Below are 17,576 nucleotides of genomic sequence, written 5' to 3'. Positions count from 1 at the left end.
CCGACCAAGACCGGAGATGTTTTCAAGCCTGGCCCCGGCGGCATCAGGGGCTGTTGCAGCGGCGACGGAGACACCGGCAGCGGCGGCCACCCGGAGGTCCTCGTTCAGGGGGTGAACCCTTCTGAGCCTGCCGAGCCTCGGGTCCGTGCGGGCCAGGGGGGCGTGGCGACCAGAGGGGAGGAAGGAGGGCGCGGTTTCGAGTCTGTCCCGGGCACCAGGGAGGAGACCCTCAGCCCTCAGTCGGGTTCCCCGTCCCCTCCCGGGAGCCAGGTAGGGGGTTGCGCCTGTGCCAGCCGCGCCCAGCCGTGTGCCACGCGCCGCCCGGCCCGGCCCAGCCCAGCCCGCGGCGCGGCCGTCCGGCCCGTGACAGGCCGTTGGTGGCCGCCCCGCCCGGCATCCTGACCCGTCGCGGTGCAGGTGGGGCCGCCGCTGGGCGACGCTCGGGCGGCGGCTAGCGCGAGCGCCTTGGCCGCCGCTTACCGGAACATGGCGCGGCCGGGAGGGCGCTGCCAGCGCACCGGGACGGACGGCATCGCGGGGGCGCGCCGTGCCGACGCGCGCTCCCGGTGCCAGCCGCGCTGCGTGCGCGGATGTCGGAGACTCGGTGCGGCCCGGGGCGTAGGAGGCGCGATGGTCCCGGGAGAGGTGCGTGAAAGCGAAATTGCTGCGGCTCGCGGAGCCAGTGCTGTCCTAAATGCCAGTGCGACCTTCCCTTGCCGCCTTGAGCGATCAGGTCTAGTTTGTGCCAGTTTCGATTGGAATGATGTTCAGAGACCCTTAGAGTGCATTGGAATCTTAGATGTGATTTTTGAAGAGTAATATGGGGATGACGCATCCTTCAGGATCCACGGCGTTGAATAAAAAGGCTGTACAAAGAGGTTGCCGAAACCCAGCTGACAGCTGTTTTAATAATTACAGTGAGAATAGTTGAGAATGGAAATGAACAGTATTGCACTAGTTGAGTACGTCGGAAACATTTGAAGCAGTGTGGTTATAGAGACTGTAATTTCCGCTAGACACCCCTTGAACTGGGGTGAAGTATGTTGCAAATCCGGCGATCAGTGACGCTTTGGGATTATCGCTAATTCTGTGGTTGAGATGAACCCGCATCCTCAGCCATGTGTTTCTCCTTATTTTAAATGGTCTGGGTCAATTATAAAGGAAGATGAACTATTCGAGTAAGTCATCCGTTCATTAAAAACATATGCCAAAGTAGGCGTCTAAAAATCTTGGCTACTGATCTTTTTCATCTTCTTCAAGCGTTACACAAAGGCTTTCCTGAAGATTAACTCAGAACTGGCAAAATGTGCTCTCTTGGTGCCAAATGGCTTAAAAGCAAAAATTCATTAGAATCGCTGACGTAACGATGAAGAAGTTATAGTACCCTTAAACACATTTCAGTATGACATTTAATATTTTAATACATTTGTTTACATGGTAAATGTGGCGGGCAGAGGACAACTTCCTATAGTTGGGGTTCCAGAGCTCCAACTCAGGCACTTAGGTTTGGTGGTCCTCACCCTTATGCTCTGAGCCATCTTGACCTCCTCCTGTTAATGTCTTGAGAACGCTTTCATTTGGATTAAAAGCAAAAATATGTAAGAGCATGCAACGTTTCGCCCTGAGGTTATAGATGCAGAGAGAACGGCTTCACTACCTAAGAGTTTTTACAATCGATAGAAGTACCAGTCGAATTTCTAACACTACAAGACAACTTGACCCAGGACAAACTTAATTGTTCACCATATGTGTTCTGTTTTAGAGACTGACAAAGTTCTCTGGGAATGAAACCATGGGGTTAAGGGTATTTGTGGAAGGAATATTAGAATTGAAAGTTGGAAGCAGTTCTCAGTTTGTTACAGTTTGTGTACTTTAAAATTGTCAACACTGACTGTGGATGGTTGAGACCGTGGGGATCTCTGGGTATGCACCCTATGAAATGTATTGGAGGAGGAGTTTCGAGAGCAACAGTGAGGGGTTGGGGATTTAGCTCAGTGGTAGAGTGCAAAGAGAGAGAGAGAGAGAGAGAGAGAGAGAGAGCACAACAGTGAAAGAACTCAGTTGCTGAAGATGTTCTTCAGTTTCGGTATTGGAAAAAATAATGGCTGGACTTTATCTGGAGCCAGTTGAGTACGTGGGGAAAGCAGATGCTTTTATTCAGATCACAGTGTTGTGGGGGTGTAGCTTGGGTGGGACCCCGAATTTCAGCCCCAGCATTGCATGCAGCAGGCTTGATAGTTAACGTATGCTCTCTGTAAACCCAGCACTCAGGAAGTAGAAGTAGGAGGATCAGTTCAAGGTGGTTAGAGAGATGGCAATCTGAAAGCCTAGGCAAGAAGCGCTAGATTAGATCCCCAGCAACTGTGGAAAGCCAGGAGCCAGAGCACACTCATAACTCTGGCCCTGGGGAAGGAGGGGCAGGGAGAACCTCTGGGGCTTTCTGGTCAGCCAGTCTAGCCAAATTACCAGGCTCCAGGTTCAGTGAGAGACTCTGACTCAAAAAATAACATGGAAAGCAATCAAAGATGTTAATAGTGGTGATACATGTATTACACACATGCGTCTGTGTGCATATGTATACACAAACACACCCACCACACACACAAAAGTGTATGCCACATGGTAAGTTCTAGGCCAACCTGAGATACACTAGACTCTTTCAAAAAAATGACCATCCTAAATCCCTTCTTTCTCCATAGGAGTTATTGGGGAAAGTGATTGATAGTTTCTAAAGTTGGAGAGATGGTAGTCAGGTGTGGGGTATTTGAAAAGGGTTATTTGTTTAACTATGAGATTTCTCTTAGCTTATTAGTACCTCGTTTTTCTTAATTTGTTTTTTTCTTTGAGATGGGGTCTCTCCCAGGGTGGATTCAAATTCACTGTGCAGTTCAGAATGTCCTTGAACTTGAAAGGACCCCTTGTGTACTATACCTTTTTAATTTTTGTTTTATTTTATTTTATTTTGGCAAGCAGGTTACCTAGTTACATTCCCCAGCCCCCAAACCCCCATTTAAAGGTGTTTTTTTTAAAAAAATAATTTATTTTTTATTGTATATTCATTGGTGTCTTTCCTGCATGTATGTCTGTGTGAAGGTGTCAGAAGCCCGGAAACTGCAATTACAGACAGATGTGAGCTGCTATGGGGGTGCTGGGAATAGACCTGAGTTCTCTGGAATACCAACCAGTGCTCTTAACTGCTGAGCCATCTCTTGAGCCCTTTAAAGGTTTGGTTTTTTGTTTTTTTTTGTTTTTTTTTAGATTTATTCATTTATTATATATAAGTACACTGTAGCTGTCTTCAGATACACCAGAAGAGGGCATCAGATCTCTTTACAGATGGTTGTGAGCCACCATGTGGCTGCTGGGAATTGAACTCATGACCTCTGGAAAAGCAATCGGGTGCTCTTAACTGCTGAGCCATCTCTCCAGCCCCTAAGGGTAAATTTTTAATTATGTGTCTATTGGGTATGTACTGGAGTGCTGGATGTCTGCAGAGGACAAAGATATTGATCCCCGGTTCTGGGTTACAGGTGCTTGTGAGCCACCTGATGTGGGTACTGGGAACTAAACCAACACCCAAGCCCTTTTAGTGTTTTCTTTCCAGATTGGGCCTTGCTAAATTGACTAGACACACACACTCTCCATCCTTCCTGTCTCAGCCTCCCAAGCAGCTCATATCACAGACCTGCTGTACCACTTCCAGTTTTCCTTATGGACATTAATTTCAGTCTGCAAAAGGACTGGCTAGTGAGATGAGTCATTTCTGTCGTTGGACTGTGGATTAAAGCACTTCCAGCACACATATGTAAGGATGCTGGAGTAGGTCATTTGGTAGTTTCCTTTGCATTTGCAGGGTTTGCTCCAGCATTGTTGGTAACAACATGTATTTGTTAGCAACTTGTGTCCTGTACAGGACACATGTGGAGTTAGCCTCAGAACTAGATGCAGCTTCACACTTTGCAATCCATGGCCCTCTTTTCAGATGAAAAGGTAAAAGCTTGGCCTTGACACAGTTGTCTGCCTTGCTGATTTGTCTAGAAGCTTCTTACTGTGAGATGCTAATTTGTTCTTTATTTGGAAGTAGTTGTGTGAAGCAGAAGGAAAAAGATCTGGAACTAGAACTGAGGAGGTCTGGATTGAAGTTTTTGTTTTGACAAATCTGTAAAATTCAGAGCCTTGCATTCTTTGCCTACTTCCCATGTGTGAGGCCTGCCGTCCAGTCAGTGCATCACCACCAATGATAATGATTGTCTTGTATAACATAAAGCGAGAACACTATAGAAAGAGCATTGCATACTGGGAGCCTTTATACAGATAAAGTATGATGCTGCTGCTTTCAAAGAAAATGTAGCTCTTGAAGTGTAACAAGATGTTTCAGTCCCTAGGGCTTTGCTGAGCCCTGGCTTTATTATTTTCTACACCTGCTATTTTGGGGATTATAATTCCTTGTAGATACAGTTTTTCCCGGTCCCCACTTAGTTCTAATCTTAGTAAAGCTGCTTATGAACACTCTAAATATTGCTTTAGCCTTCTGATTTCTCCTGGAGAATATAAAGTTGCTTCATACAGCATTTGAAAACATTCTTGTTATATGCTCATGCATGCATAATTTGTTTCCTTAGCAGACAATGGCTTTTCAAAAGCAATAGTGAAAGTATCATAGTAGTGATGTCAATTTGTCTCTGGCTGATTTTCAGACACAGCAGTGGCAGGAAATAAATTTCCTTTATAAGCTTAGTTTTGAATAGTTCATGGTTTTTAGTCATCTAGTGGTTCTAAAATACACAGAAGTGCTGTGGTGGTTTATGCCTGTAATCCCAGCACTTAGGAGGCTGAGATAGAAGGATCACCCCAAATTCTAAGCCAACCTAGCCACAGCTTGGATTAAAGTTCAGGCCTGGGTTAGAGTAAGACCCTGCACAAATGTACAGAATATATCTTAACTTTATATTTGTCTTGTCTTTTCTCCTTTTCTCCTCTTTTGTTTTCTTTTCTTTTGAGAGAGGGTCTTCTTATATAACTCTGGTTGACCTGGAACTCACTATGCAGATCAGGCAGGCCTTGAACTCACAGAGACCCATCTGTCTTACCTCTCTAGTATTCATTGTATTTGTTTTTTAGGTAAAGTTTAATTTTTTCTAGTGTTTTCATTTGATTATGAAAATCAATAAATTGATGTCATGGTGTTGCCTAGATTAGAGCATGTGTAACCTTGAACATAAAAAGTATTGGTAATTGACCAAGTGGTGATGGCTTATGTCTTTAATCCCAGCACTCAAGAGGCAGAGGCAGGTGGATCTTTAAATTCTAGGCTAGCCTGATCTTTAGAGGGAGTTTCTAGGACAACCTGGGCTACACACACACACACACACACACACACACACACACACTCTCTCACACACACACACACTGTCTCGACCCCTGTTTCTCCCCCTCAAAGCATCAGTAAAACACTTACTGAGGGTTGGGGATTTAGCTCAGTGGTAGAGCGCTTGCCTAGAAGCACAAGGCCCTGGGTTCGGTCCCCAACTCCGGAAAAAGAAAAAAGAAAAAAAAAAACAACACTTAGTGCTTTATGGGAGTCTTTGTTCAAGGTTTAAATACAACATTTCAGATACTTTTCATTAATCTAAAGACAAATGCTATTTTAAGACATCAGATTAAGCTGAGGCTATGAACAGCTATGGGACATTAGGTATTCACAAGCCAAGTATTAGCAGTTTTCCATGTATATCTGTTGTCTCTCCTTAGTTAAGAATGGCTAACTGGTTTTGAAGAGCTTTAAGGAGGGAGTATTTATCAAATTTTGGACTTAGTGAAAAATGCTTGTGGGCCAGCTGCTCCACCAGCTGGGTGGCCAGAAAGGAAAAGGAAAATAAATATTATATAAGAATACTAGAATAAGCCAGTAGAGTTTTTGTTTTGTTTTTGTGAGATTTATGTGTGGGTTGTTCTCCATCTCCCCCATGACCTGTCACTGCTGGACACAGATCTCAGGGCCCTGATCAGAGACATTCTAGTCGATATCTGTATATACTTTGTCACGTGCTGACTGCATCTGAGCTGCATCTCCAGCCCAAGATGAGGGCTAGCCACTAAGATCTGTAGTATTATGTGGTGGAAGGAGAGAGCCAGCTCTCTCAAAAGCAGTCCTCTGACCTCCATGCACATAGTGTTTTCCATGGGTTAAGAAGAGATCACATAGTGATGAAGGGAAAAGAACACACTGGGTCAGGTAAGCTTTAGGGGAAAATCTAGACCAGTGATGGAGAGCTTGACTTTGTGCAAGTTAGCAAACAACACCCAGGAGAAGGCTTTTCTCCTATGCAGGACATCCAGAAGCCTGCAAATTCAAGAAATTAGCTTCATCCCTAGAAAGGTAGACTGAAACACAGAAATTAAGCACGCAAGGTAAATTATGAAGTAAATTGTAGTGTAGATTTTTAAAATATTAAAATATATAGTATAGTGTTTTTCAAAATTCTTAAAATATAAATATTGTTTTGCGTGGAATGCTAAAGAGATGGCTCAGGGGTGAAGAGCACTTCCAGTTTGTCCACAGGACCTGAGTTCAGTTCCCAACATCCATGTCTAGTCCGTATCCTCTTCCTTCTGCTCTCTCGCTGCTGGTGCGATCGATCTCCCTCCCTCCCTCCCTTCCTCCCTACCTTCCTCCCCCTCCCCTCTCCCCTCACTCTCATGAGCACTTGCATACACACACACACACTTAAAATTTTTTTTCCATAGCCAGGCCCACTAACAGTTGCTCATCATACTGAAAGTGATTAAAGATATGTAGTAGTTTGCCTTTCTAGTAATCACTATGTATTTGGGCTACAATTAGAGTAGTTATCATAAATACTGTCGGTAAATTCTTTGCCTAACTACTTTATTGAAACAAGTGTATGCCATAGGTGGTTGGTCTCTTTTCTGTATAGAATAGCTATACTGACTCGAGATTGAAAAAGAAAAGATTAAAAAAGAAAAGAGGATGCCTTAAAAGTCAGAGTGGTTTGCTGGCAGGCACACACAGGCAGTTCAGGGCCACCTAGTTAGCTAGTGAGTAAGCACCAGCTTAGCCCTGTCTACATAGTGACATTGTCTCCTGCCCCAAACCAAAAAATAAAAATAAAGAAGTTGAGTAGTTTGCCATTTATAGGTTTGCATCTGTTTGAATTTCACACCTATGTGAGGCAAGAAAGATGTCACCTGACCTCATGGGACCATGGATGGATCTGGGTTAAATTTACTGGTGTAAGCGTAGGTTGCCTTGAAATTTACTTCTGAATGAGAATTATGAACAAACCTAGAAGAACAGTGGCATTTTTAATAGTTGGGGTGATCATCAGTAGGGGTAATTCAATCTTCGGGAATTTTCCCCATCTTCCAGGAGAAGTAATATAAAATTTCCACACATAAAAAATATGCCATTTAGGCATCAGTTGGCTAGGACAAAAGTGCGTGTTACTGTTTCTGTTTGTGTTCATGTTAGGAAGCGTAGACAAAGGGTTGCTTGGTGGCTGATGGCTCACTCACCCTGGCTTTGTTGTGAAGAAACTCTTTATGTCTCTTACTCCTGCCTGCCTCTGTGCCCTACAGACTGCTGCTCAGAATAAACCATGCTTATATAGGGATTCACACACGCAGGCTTATATAGGGATTACATGACTGCATTTACTAGAACTATATCACCACATTCTTACTTCGTAAAGATAAATTATTTTCTACATGGTACCCATGTGGCGGTCAGAGAACAACTCATAAGAGTCGGTCCTTGGGCATCCCAGGTGTCTAACTCAGGCCTTCAGGCTTGGCAGCAGCTGCCCTCACCACTCACCCAGCAGTCACCCACTGGGCCCTCGCTGTACATTTTAAGGCTTTGGTTTGCATTGTTGTAGAAGGTATTTGACTCTAGCTATATGAAATTGGATTTAGGGAGTATTTATATTTGTGAATTAGCCCTTCATATCCTTTAGACATTTTTTTCCTATTTGTCCTCCTTATTCAAACTTTTAGGAGTTAAAAATGTAAGCAAATACTACTCTAATATGTGTATTAAAGTTTTTACGTTACTGAGTTGACTTGTGCTACTGTTAACAGAAATAGGTGAGCTGTATTTAATAACCCTTTTGTGCAATCTTGCTATTAGATTTCCACACCTGTTATTTTACAAATCATTTTCCTTTAGAAACATGACATTTATTGCCCATTTAAAAGTCCCAGAAGAAACTGCAAACTGTATCATATCATTTCTCTCCTAGTTATTAGGGTGGTGGCTCTGGTTGTGGTGGTTGCTGGAGTGTAGTAGCTTAGATAAATGTACTTACTATGTAGCCCAGGCTGGCCCAAATTTATGACAATATTCATGCCCCAAGGTCCTGAAATTACAGGTGTGAGCCACTGTGCTGAGCTTCTGCCTATAGATTTTTTGGTTTGGTTTGGTTTGGTTTGATTTAGTTTGTTTGTTTGTTTGTTTGTTTGTTTTTTGAGACAAAGTTTTTCTGTGAAGCTCCAGCTGGAATTCACTCTGTAGATCAGGCACACCGGAACTCAGAGATCAGCCTGCCTCTGCCATCTGAGTGCTGGGATTAAAGGCATGTGCCACCACTGCCGGGACCTACTGCTGCTTCCTTTAGCATTGCTCTTCTAAGTCATTGATAGCATCTCTTCTGTCTTAGTCAGGGGTCCTATTCCTGTACGGATATCACGACCAAGAAGCAAGTTGGGGAGGAAAGGGTTTATTCAGCTTACACTTCCACATTGCTGTTCATCATCAAAGGAAGTCAGGATGGAACTCACACAGAGCAGGAAGCAGGAGCTGATGCAGAGGCCATGGAAGGATGTTACTCACTGGCTTGCTTCCCCTGGCTTGCTCAGCTTGCTTTCTTATAGAACCCAAGACCACCAGCCCAGGGATGGCACCACCCACAATGGGCTGGGTCCTCCCCGCTTGATCACTAGTTGAGAAAACGCCTTACAGCTGGATCTCATGGAGACATTTCCTCAAGGGAGGCTCCTTTCTCTGTGATAACTCCAGCTGTGTCAAGTTGACACACAGAACCAGCCAGTACACCTTCCTAACTTCAAAAAGACCATAGGAAAAGAAAAAAAATGTACCTGATCACTGGCTTGTATTGAGTAACAGTGATTATCATAAATGTTGAGGTTTTTTAACTTTGCTTTTTAATATTTTAAAGCTATATTTGCAATTTCATCAATGTGTATAATGTATCTTGATTGTATCTACCCTGCCTCACTAATTATGTATGGTGCTGGAGATGGAACAGAGAGTCTCATGCATGCTAGGCAAGTGTCCTGCTTCTGAGCCACATTCTCAATTCTGCTTTGTTTTGTGCCTTCATGTCTAAGTGTGTGTGGTGTGGTGCCACGTGTGTGTGTTGCCGTGTATGGTGCCCCATGTGTGTGTGTGTGTGTGTGTGTGTGTGAGAGAGAGAGAGAGAGAGAGAGAGAGTGTGTGTGTGTGTGTGTGTGTGTGTGTAGGCCAAAGGAGGATAAAGCTGAAGCTTCTTTGCTGTCCAGACTGGCTGGCAGGCTACCACCACATCAGCCTTTGACTGCTTATATTCCAGCATATACTACTGTTGGAATCTTTCTGGAATAAGCACTCAGATACCCATGAGAGCGGAAAAGTGGAGATGTCACCAGTGGGCCAAAGTCAGGATAGCTCCAGAAAGGCCTTGGTCTCAGGTCCAGTTTGGACTTCCAGGTTATACTGTAAAATCACAAAGTGGAGCACATAAGCAAGCAAGGCAATTTCACAGAAGCATGTGTGGCAGTCAGCAGACTGCTAAGGGCAATGAACTATTGGGTTAGCTATTCTCCACATCATTCCATCCCAGGCAGCAAGGGAAGCCCTGCCGTAGGCAGTGCTGTAAGTCAGTCACTAAATAAGCCAGTGCATCACCATCTTAACAGTCGGGGTTTTTTAAAACTTATTCTACTTCATCCCCTCCTGTCACCTTCACAACACCTTAAAAGTCTGTCTGAAAGAAACGGGTTGGTACTTAACTCCATGCATATTGTCTATACTGTCCTCCAACTCTCTACCCTTAATCCTTTCTAACAACTTTCTGCCATTTTCTTGTACCATTCTTGACTGATTACATACAAACTATTTAAAGCTCTGTGTGTGTGCGTGTGCATGCGTGCGTGTGTGTCTCCTGAGTACATATGTAAGTAAATACCCTTGGGGCAGGTGAAGTGTGAACTCCCAATAGGAGTTACTGCTCTTTTAGCTAGTCTGGTACAGCTCTTTTTATTTTTTATACCCTGGTCTTTTCCTGTGACCTGAACAGGTACCCAGCTGAACACGCCCCTTTGTGTTGGCGTTCATTCCCACTGCAGTGTAGTAACCTGGCTTGTGTGTGCACACCCAGCAGTCCCCACTGAGGTGAGGCGCCCCTGACTGCCTTTTACTAGCACCAGCGTTTTGAGACATGGATGGCATTTTCTCACATGGACGACATCTCTAATGGTCAGTCTCCACATTATTCCTCTCAGATTTTCTCCATCGAGGCCCATTACAGCCTTATTTCCTTATCCCTTTGTGGGGACTCCCTTCCAGGCCCTTTTTGAGGCAAACATCACACATGATCATTATTTAAGCTAACACTTATAGGTTCCCTCACAATCATTTTTTCGTTTGCCCATCCTCTGGCCACTTGTCCACAGGCTGTGGCATGGGCAGTTCCATCACAGGATGATATGATGAACTTTGAGGGTGATCCGAGGCTGGCCTGTTCCCAAGTAGTATCTTCTGAAGGAAGCAAGGCAGAGCCCTCTGAGGCAGTTACTTATATTGATGGGCGTCCGGGAGTTGGAGTTGCCCTGAGACAAGGTTGCTCTCCAGAGTAATTGACGAGACAGTGCACTGGCTCTGATGTACATCCACAGAACAGGGAGGACGTCAGGAGGCAGAGCAGGAACTGAGCTCTTGTTCCCATTCTGAGGACATTTGAGATGGTCAGTTTTGGAGGCTGGTCTGGGTCTGGGTCTCTCCTGGTTGACTCTTGGCTGGGATCCATAGCAACCCTGGGGTGGGTGTGGTGCATCCTAGGCTTGACCTGCAGCTTTAGGAGCTGAGGGATTGGGGAGGATTAGTCAGTGTTTGGTGTAGTGTCAGCCAAGTCTTTGAAGAACCACTGGAGGTGGGTGTGTCCGTACTCTTGCGAGGTTCTCTGAGCCCTTTGGGAGCGGTGCAGGTGGGCAGCCAAACATGATCTCAAAAGGAGAACAGTTTCATTTACAGGCTGTGCATTGCACCCTAAACAGTGCAAGCTGCAGAATTTCTGACCATGGGAGGTCTGTTTTTGGCAGTGTTTGGCCAGTGCTACTTAAAGATTCTATTCATGGTCATAACCCAGGCTGATGATTGGGGTAGGACTGTGTGTGCAGGTAGAAAAAACCTCTACCCACACTGAAAAGTGCACACATACCAGCAAATACTGGTACCCTCTGCTGGGTTGAGTGTCAGTAAAGTCCACTTCTAGATGTTCAGATGGGTAGGACCCCTGTTTTTATGTCAGCATCAGGGCCTGGGTCCCGGCTTGGGATTGTCTAAGCATACTGTAGACATTTTCCTAGGTTGTTGAGTCAGTGTTGGCAACCTCAGAACCACCAACTATCCTTGCAACAAATTCTTGTGTGGCAGTTTGTCTAGATGGGTTGCTTCATGAGCTGGGCTGGGCTGGGAGCTGTAACCTCAGAGCTATGCTCCTGCCTGAGGTGATTGGCAGACCTGACTTTTAGCAGCTCCTTCACCGGTTTTTCTTTTTTTATTTCCTGGCTTATGTGAGGGGAGATGTGGGAGCACCTGTGTAAGCACCTGTGTAAGCACCTGTGTAACCTTCCAGGATGGGAGTAGGAGAGGAGACTGCAGGATGTGTCTTTACAGGGGGTAGCCTTTTTGGTTTTCCCAACATACTGGGCCTCAGTTTTGTCTGAGTCTAACAGTAAGCACTGCCACAGCCTGGGCTAGGCCTCTTCTTGGAACTAGAAGATTTGATGTTTACTCCTGAGGTAATCAGTCCTCTTTGTAGATGTATTGCTGCTTTGAGTCTCTTGATATGAGGAGCTGTTCCCCCTGTTGAAGCTTCAGCTCCCATCAGTAAAAGGTTCTGGGTCTGCATTGGGAACCATCATGTCCTCACAGTTTGGCTGTGAGGAGAAAAATCTCATCTATAATTTGTCTGCAGTCTGGAGGGGCTTTCCCAACTCTTCAGGTAAGTATATGGTGTGGTGGTGTGGTAGAATATCTCCCATCTTGGGTGAGGGGAGGGCCTGCCATTTCCTCAGTTCTGGGTCAGATACCATTGGAGGGATGGGATCAGGTGCTCTTGTATCTTTGACATTATGTGAGTTGGAGTCCATGGGGAGGCAACATTGTGAACTTCCCTCTGGGGAAACTAAGGGAGTGCTTCCTTGGTGTCTTCACAGTCTTTGCAGGAAGGACTGTACAGGTCTTACATCAGGACTGGGCAGAGCTTATGACCAGAAGAATTCTCTAACCAGGAATGCATCTAACCCAGTGTGGTAGAGAAGACCAATTTCTCCCTCAAGCAGGTCCCTGCCTGGCCTGCCACCTTACAGTGACTTAAGAGATAGTACTTTAGGGTCATATGTATAAATCCATGTTAGTCACCTGTTACAGGAATCAAGTGTTCATTCAGGTCAAAAAGACCTCAGAGGAACCACAGGTTGGGCCCTATCAGATCCCATGTCTCAGAACTATGGGATCATTGCAAGTGTTCACACACTCATTCACCACTCATGCACAGGTTATATGCAGTTCTAAATTCCTGGTGCATCCTGTTTCTCTAGAGACCAGTACCAGCGCTTGTTACCCTTTCAAGGCTTTTCCTCGGAGACTTGTGCCACCTCAGTACCATCGAGACTTTGGGTGCAGTCAGTCTCTCCCGCAGGATGATTAAGTCATGCAGATTCTTGCTTCCTCTCTCCCCAGCAATTTTTCCTTGGTCTGGATGTCGGTCTCGCCTAGCCTAGATTCAGGGCCTGGGACTCTCGGTCCCTTTGGCATGGTGGCAGCACATACTTCTGAGGTCCAGAGATCTTCAGTGAGCTGAGAACAGAGAGCAGCAGTCATTCTCAACCAACTAGGGTGGTGGTGAGGACATCTTGCTGGAAACAGTCTGTGGGCATCTTTCTGGAGTAAGCATTCCAACACCAGTGAGAGTGGAAGAGACGTCACTGGTGGACTGTGGTCTTTCAAGAAGCTCTCATTAGTGTTGGGGTATTTATTCCAGAAAAATGTCTGCACTCCCACGATGCCTAGCTTTTCCCTGGACCTGAGGATCTGAACTGAGTTTCCTGCTCACATGGGAGCTACTTTACCTTCTGAGCCATCTTCTCAGCCCCACTCTTAGACTGGTAAAGCTTGGTTTCCTTGGGAAGTTAACTCAGAGAATGGTGGGATATAACGTTTTCCTATGTGCATGTCATGTGATCTGCTTAGACTCATCCATAAGTATTCTGTTGTCCTTTCTCCTCCTGCTGGTTTCTTTCCCTAAATGTTCTATGACGCCTTGTACCTTTCATACTTTAAACCTAGCTTCCACATATGAAGGAAAACATGCACTATTTATCTCTGAGTTTGGCTTACTTTGTTTGACATAATGATCTCTAGTTTCTTTCATTTTCCTATGATGGACTTAATTTCAGTCTTTATGACAGAATAAAATTATACATATACAGTAATATATAATAAAACAATTATATTTAACATGTTTTCTTTACCAGTTGATTCCATAATACGGCAGTATGTCTGTTGTCTGCTGGCCTAGATTCATTCAGACTTAGATCTAGGAGTGGTCGTAAGTTTTTATTTACCCCTTGCTGGTCTGGAACTCACTGTGTGGGTCAGAGTGACAGGATTCTTCGAACCCCTACCTTTTCTGAAGGTTGGGATAACCGTGTTTACCTGTATAACTGAGGTAACTCTGAGATGTATTTTTAACTGGCCTAAGGATGACCTTGAATTTCTGATCCTCCTGTCCACCTGCTAAATGCTGGGATTATGGGCATGCACAACTGTGCCCAGTTAATCAGTTCTGGGGACTGAACCGAGGGTTTAGGCAAGCATCTACCAACTGTGCTATAGTTGCCAACCTTACTTTTAGAGTTTTTCTGATTCTGATTTCTATAGTACTATCTGTGTTGTACTTAAATATCTACTATCTATATAAAGATTCTGCTCTGCTTTTTAAAAATGACCTTGTATCACAGTCTATTTGACTTTGAGTACCCTCTTCCATTATCTACCATGTTTAAAAGTACACTTGTCATCAAAGCTAAAGTATATATTTATTTTTTTACATCTTTAATTATTATTGTGTGTACCTGATGTATGTATGCATGTGTGTGCGCACACGCACGCACGTACGCACGCACGCATGCACGCATGCACGCACACATGTTGTGTCCTGAAGATAGCTCACTCCGCCTGTCTTTACCCCAGGGCAGGTGCCAGACTTCAAGGCCAAGTTCTTTACCCACTGACCCATCTTGCTGGCCCGAGTGTGTGTTTACTTTTAAAGAATTCTTTTAGAGGGTTGGGGATTTAGCTTAGTGGTAGAGCACTTGCCTAGTAAGCGCAAGGCCCTGGGTTCGGTCCCCAGCTCCGGAAAAAAAAAAAAAAAAGAATTCTTTTAAAGTGACAATTGACTTTTGAAAATGTATTTATTTTATTTTATGTGCATTGTTATTTTGCCTACATGTGTGTCTGAATGAGGGTGTTGGATCCCCTGGAACTGAAGTTACAGACAGTTGTGAGCCACCATGTGGGTGCTAGAAATTGAACCCAGGTCCTCTGGAAGAGCAGCCAGTACTCTTAACTGCTGAGCCATCTTTCCAGTCCTGTGCCACTGTGTTTTATAAGGAATAAACTGAGCAATATTTGGAATGTCACAAGGATAATTCATAAATAGGGTGATATGTTAGAAAAGATAGGCTGTGATAATGTGCTTTGGTAGGGAATGGGAGAGAAGACAGCTAAACAATCTGTTTAAACAAAACCAGACCAGACCAGACCTGGGAAGATTGTTAAGCACACTTACTCTTCCAGAGGCCCTCCTGGTTCTCACGTGGCTGCTAACCACCGTGTATAATTACAGCTCTACAGACTGATGCCTTCTTCTGGCCTTTCCACAAAAGTGGTGCATACACATACCTGAGGCGAGACAGCCATACCCATCAAAATAAATACTTTTTAGAGCTGGGCATGGTGGGGCACACCTTTAATTCTAGTACTCAGACGGCTGAGGCTGGCAGACCTCTTGTGAATTCAGGTTTAATCTGGTCTACATAGTAAGTTCTAGATCAGCCAGGGCTATACAGTGAGATCTTGCCCCAAATGAATGAATGAATGAACAAACGAATGAATGAATAAATACAAACTAAATTTTTTTTTTTAATTGAAATCTCGGGGATGGAGAGATGACTCAGCGGTGAAGAGCACTGACTGCTCTTCCAGAGGCCCTGAGTTCAATTCCTAGCAACCACATGGTGGCTCACAACTGCCTGTAACTCCCATTCCAAGGGATCCAACATTCTCTCTCAAAACAGACATATGTACAAGCAAAACACTAGTGCATATTAACAAATAAATGGTTTAGAAAAGTGGAAATGTCTGAAGTGACATAGAACAGCCTAATGTAAGGATGAGCACTTCACATTCTGCTGGAGCTCTGTGCACTTCCAGATGTAACCTTACCTCATCTCTATATGCATTTTTCCAACAGTGGCTTGTCTTTTCCTCTGACTTGCTGGGAATCTCTTTTTAAAGTGTAGCTACAGTGTAGCCCCAATCTCTGTAATGAATCTTCACGTTTTTCCTATTGACTCTTTGTACATTGTATATGGCTGTTAAGAATATCTGGCTAGGGAATGCATTAAGATTGCAAATATGACCTAGAGATTTACTTGAAATTTTGTTTTTATTTTTAGTTTGAGCTGTTCTCACTGTGTAGCCATGCCTGGATGGCCTAGGACTTGCTGTGTATATAGGCCGGTCTTAAACTCGAAATCTACCTGCCTGTCTCCAGAGTACTGGGATTTACCTTGAAGTTTAATGGAAGTTTTACTTCCTCACTGTTCTGTATGCAGAGGAGATTTGATAAAGTCAGACCGAGAGCCTCCTAACCAAAGGGTCATTTTAAGGTTACTGTGGTAGCATTGTGTAGGGTCACTGGCAGTAGAGAATGGCTGAGGCATTTGCTTTTCCCTTGTGACTCTGTGTTACTGATACTTTATTTTACTTTCAGCAGCTTAGTATTTTGTAAAAGAAGAAAGGGCGAGAGTCGTCTTTAGGGCTCAGAGGGTGTATCTGACCTCTTCTGGTGTCAAAGCTTCCCCACTGTCCGTGGGAAAGTTCTGGAGTTGGTACTAGATACTTTGAGCCTTGCTGAATTTTCTTTACCTTCCATTGCCCAGAATGGAGGGAGGTACTGGTCCCTCTTGAGCTGCACAGCCTCTGCTGAATCATGGGGTTGCAGCAGTTTGAGAGTCTGTTGGCAACTCATCCTGATCACAGCCTCCCCCTGCCCCCGCCACATCTCCTCTCAGTTCCACCCTCACAAACCCCCTTCCCCTAATACCCCTCCCCTTCTCAGAGTACCAACCTGGGACACCAAGTTGCAGCAGGACTAAGGGATCCTCTCCCACTGAGACCAGACAAGGTAGCCCAGCTAGGAGAAGGGGATCCAAAGGCAGGGAACAGCCCCCCTCCAGTTATTAGGAGACCCACATGAAGACCAAGCTGTACATCTGCCACATATGTGCAGGGGGGTGCCTAGGTGCAGCTCATGCATGCTCTTTGGTTGGTGGTTCAGTCTCTGAGAGTCCCAAGGGTCCAGGTTAGTTGACTCTGTTGGTCTTCTTATAGTGTCCTTGACCTCTCCAGGTCCCTCAGTCCTTCCCCTATTCTTTCACAAGAGTCCCCAAGCTGCACCTAATGTTTGGCTGTAGGTCTTTGCATTTGTTTCCATTAGTTGTTGGACGAACTCTCTAAGAAGAGTTATGCTAGGCTCCTGTCTGCAAGAATTGCACAGTATCCTCAATAGTGTCAGGGATTTGCTCTGTCCCATGGGATGGTCTCACATTGGACCGGTCATTGCTTGACCATTCCCTTAATCTCTGCTCCACCTTTATCCCTGCACATCTTGTAGGCAGTACAAATTTTGGGTCAAAGGTTTTGTGTGTCGGTTGGTTCCCCTCTCCCTCCACTGGAAGTTCTTCTTGGCTACAGGAAATGGCTACTTAAGTTTCCATATCTCCAGCTGCTAGGGGTGTCAGCTAGGGTCACCCCAATAGACTGTTGGGAGCCTCCCTGGTCCCAGGTCTTGTCTCATCCCAGAAATACCCACTTACCAATGTCCATTCTCTCTCCCTGCCGTCCCTGCTCTCCCCACACCTGATTCCCACTCAGTTCCCTCCCTCCATCTACCTCCCATGTCTGTTTTATCTCCTCTGCTAAGATTAAAGCGTCCTCTGAACCGTCCTTGTTCATAGCTACTTTGGGATTGTGGATTGTAACAGTTGTA

General features: G+C 45.0%; 1 protein-coding gene across 7 annotated transcripts in view; it reads left to right on the top strand.

Moving 5' to 3' along the window:
- Window positions 1–17,576, top strand: part of Ankrd12 (ankyrin repeat domain 12) — a 104,690-nt gene continuing 87,114 nt past the window's right edge. For 2 of the 7 annotated variants that reach the window (XM_039083803.2, XM_063267349.1), the window contains exon 1: window positions 1–141. The gene's annotated coding sequence lies outside the window, so the exon portion shown is untranslated. 7 annotated transcript variants of the gene reach the window in all.

Source organism: Rattus norvegicus, chromosome 9 (genome assembly GCF_036323735.1).
Source record: "Rattus norvegicus strain BN/NHsdMcwi chromosome 9, GRCr8, whole genome shotgun sequence".
NCBI classification, from domain to species: Eukaryota; Metazoa; Chordata; class Mammalia; order Rodentia; family Muridae; genus Rattus; species Rattus norvegicus.
Note: the sequence above shows the minus strand (reverse complement) of the source record. Positions and strands in the feature narration are given on the sequence as shown.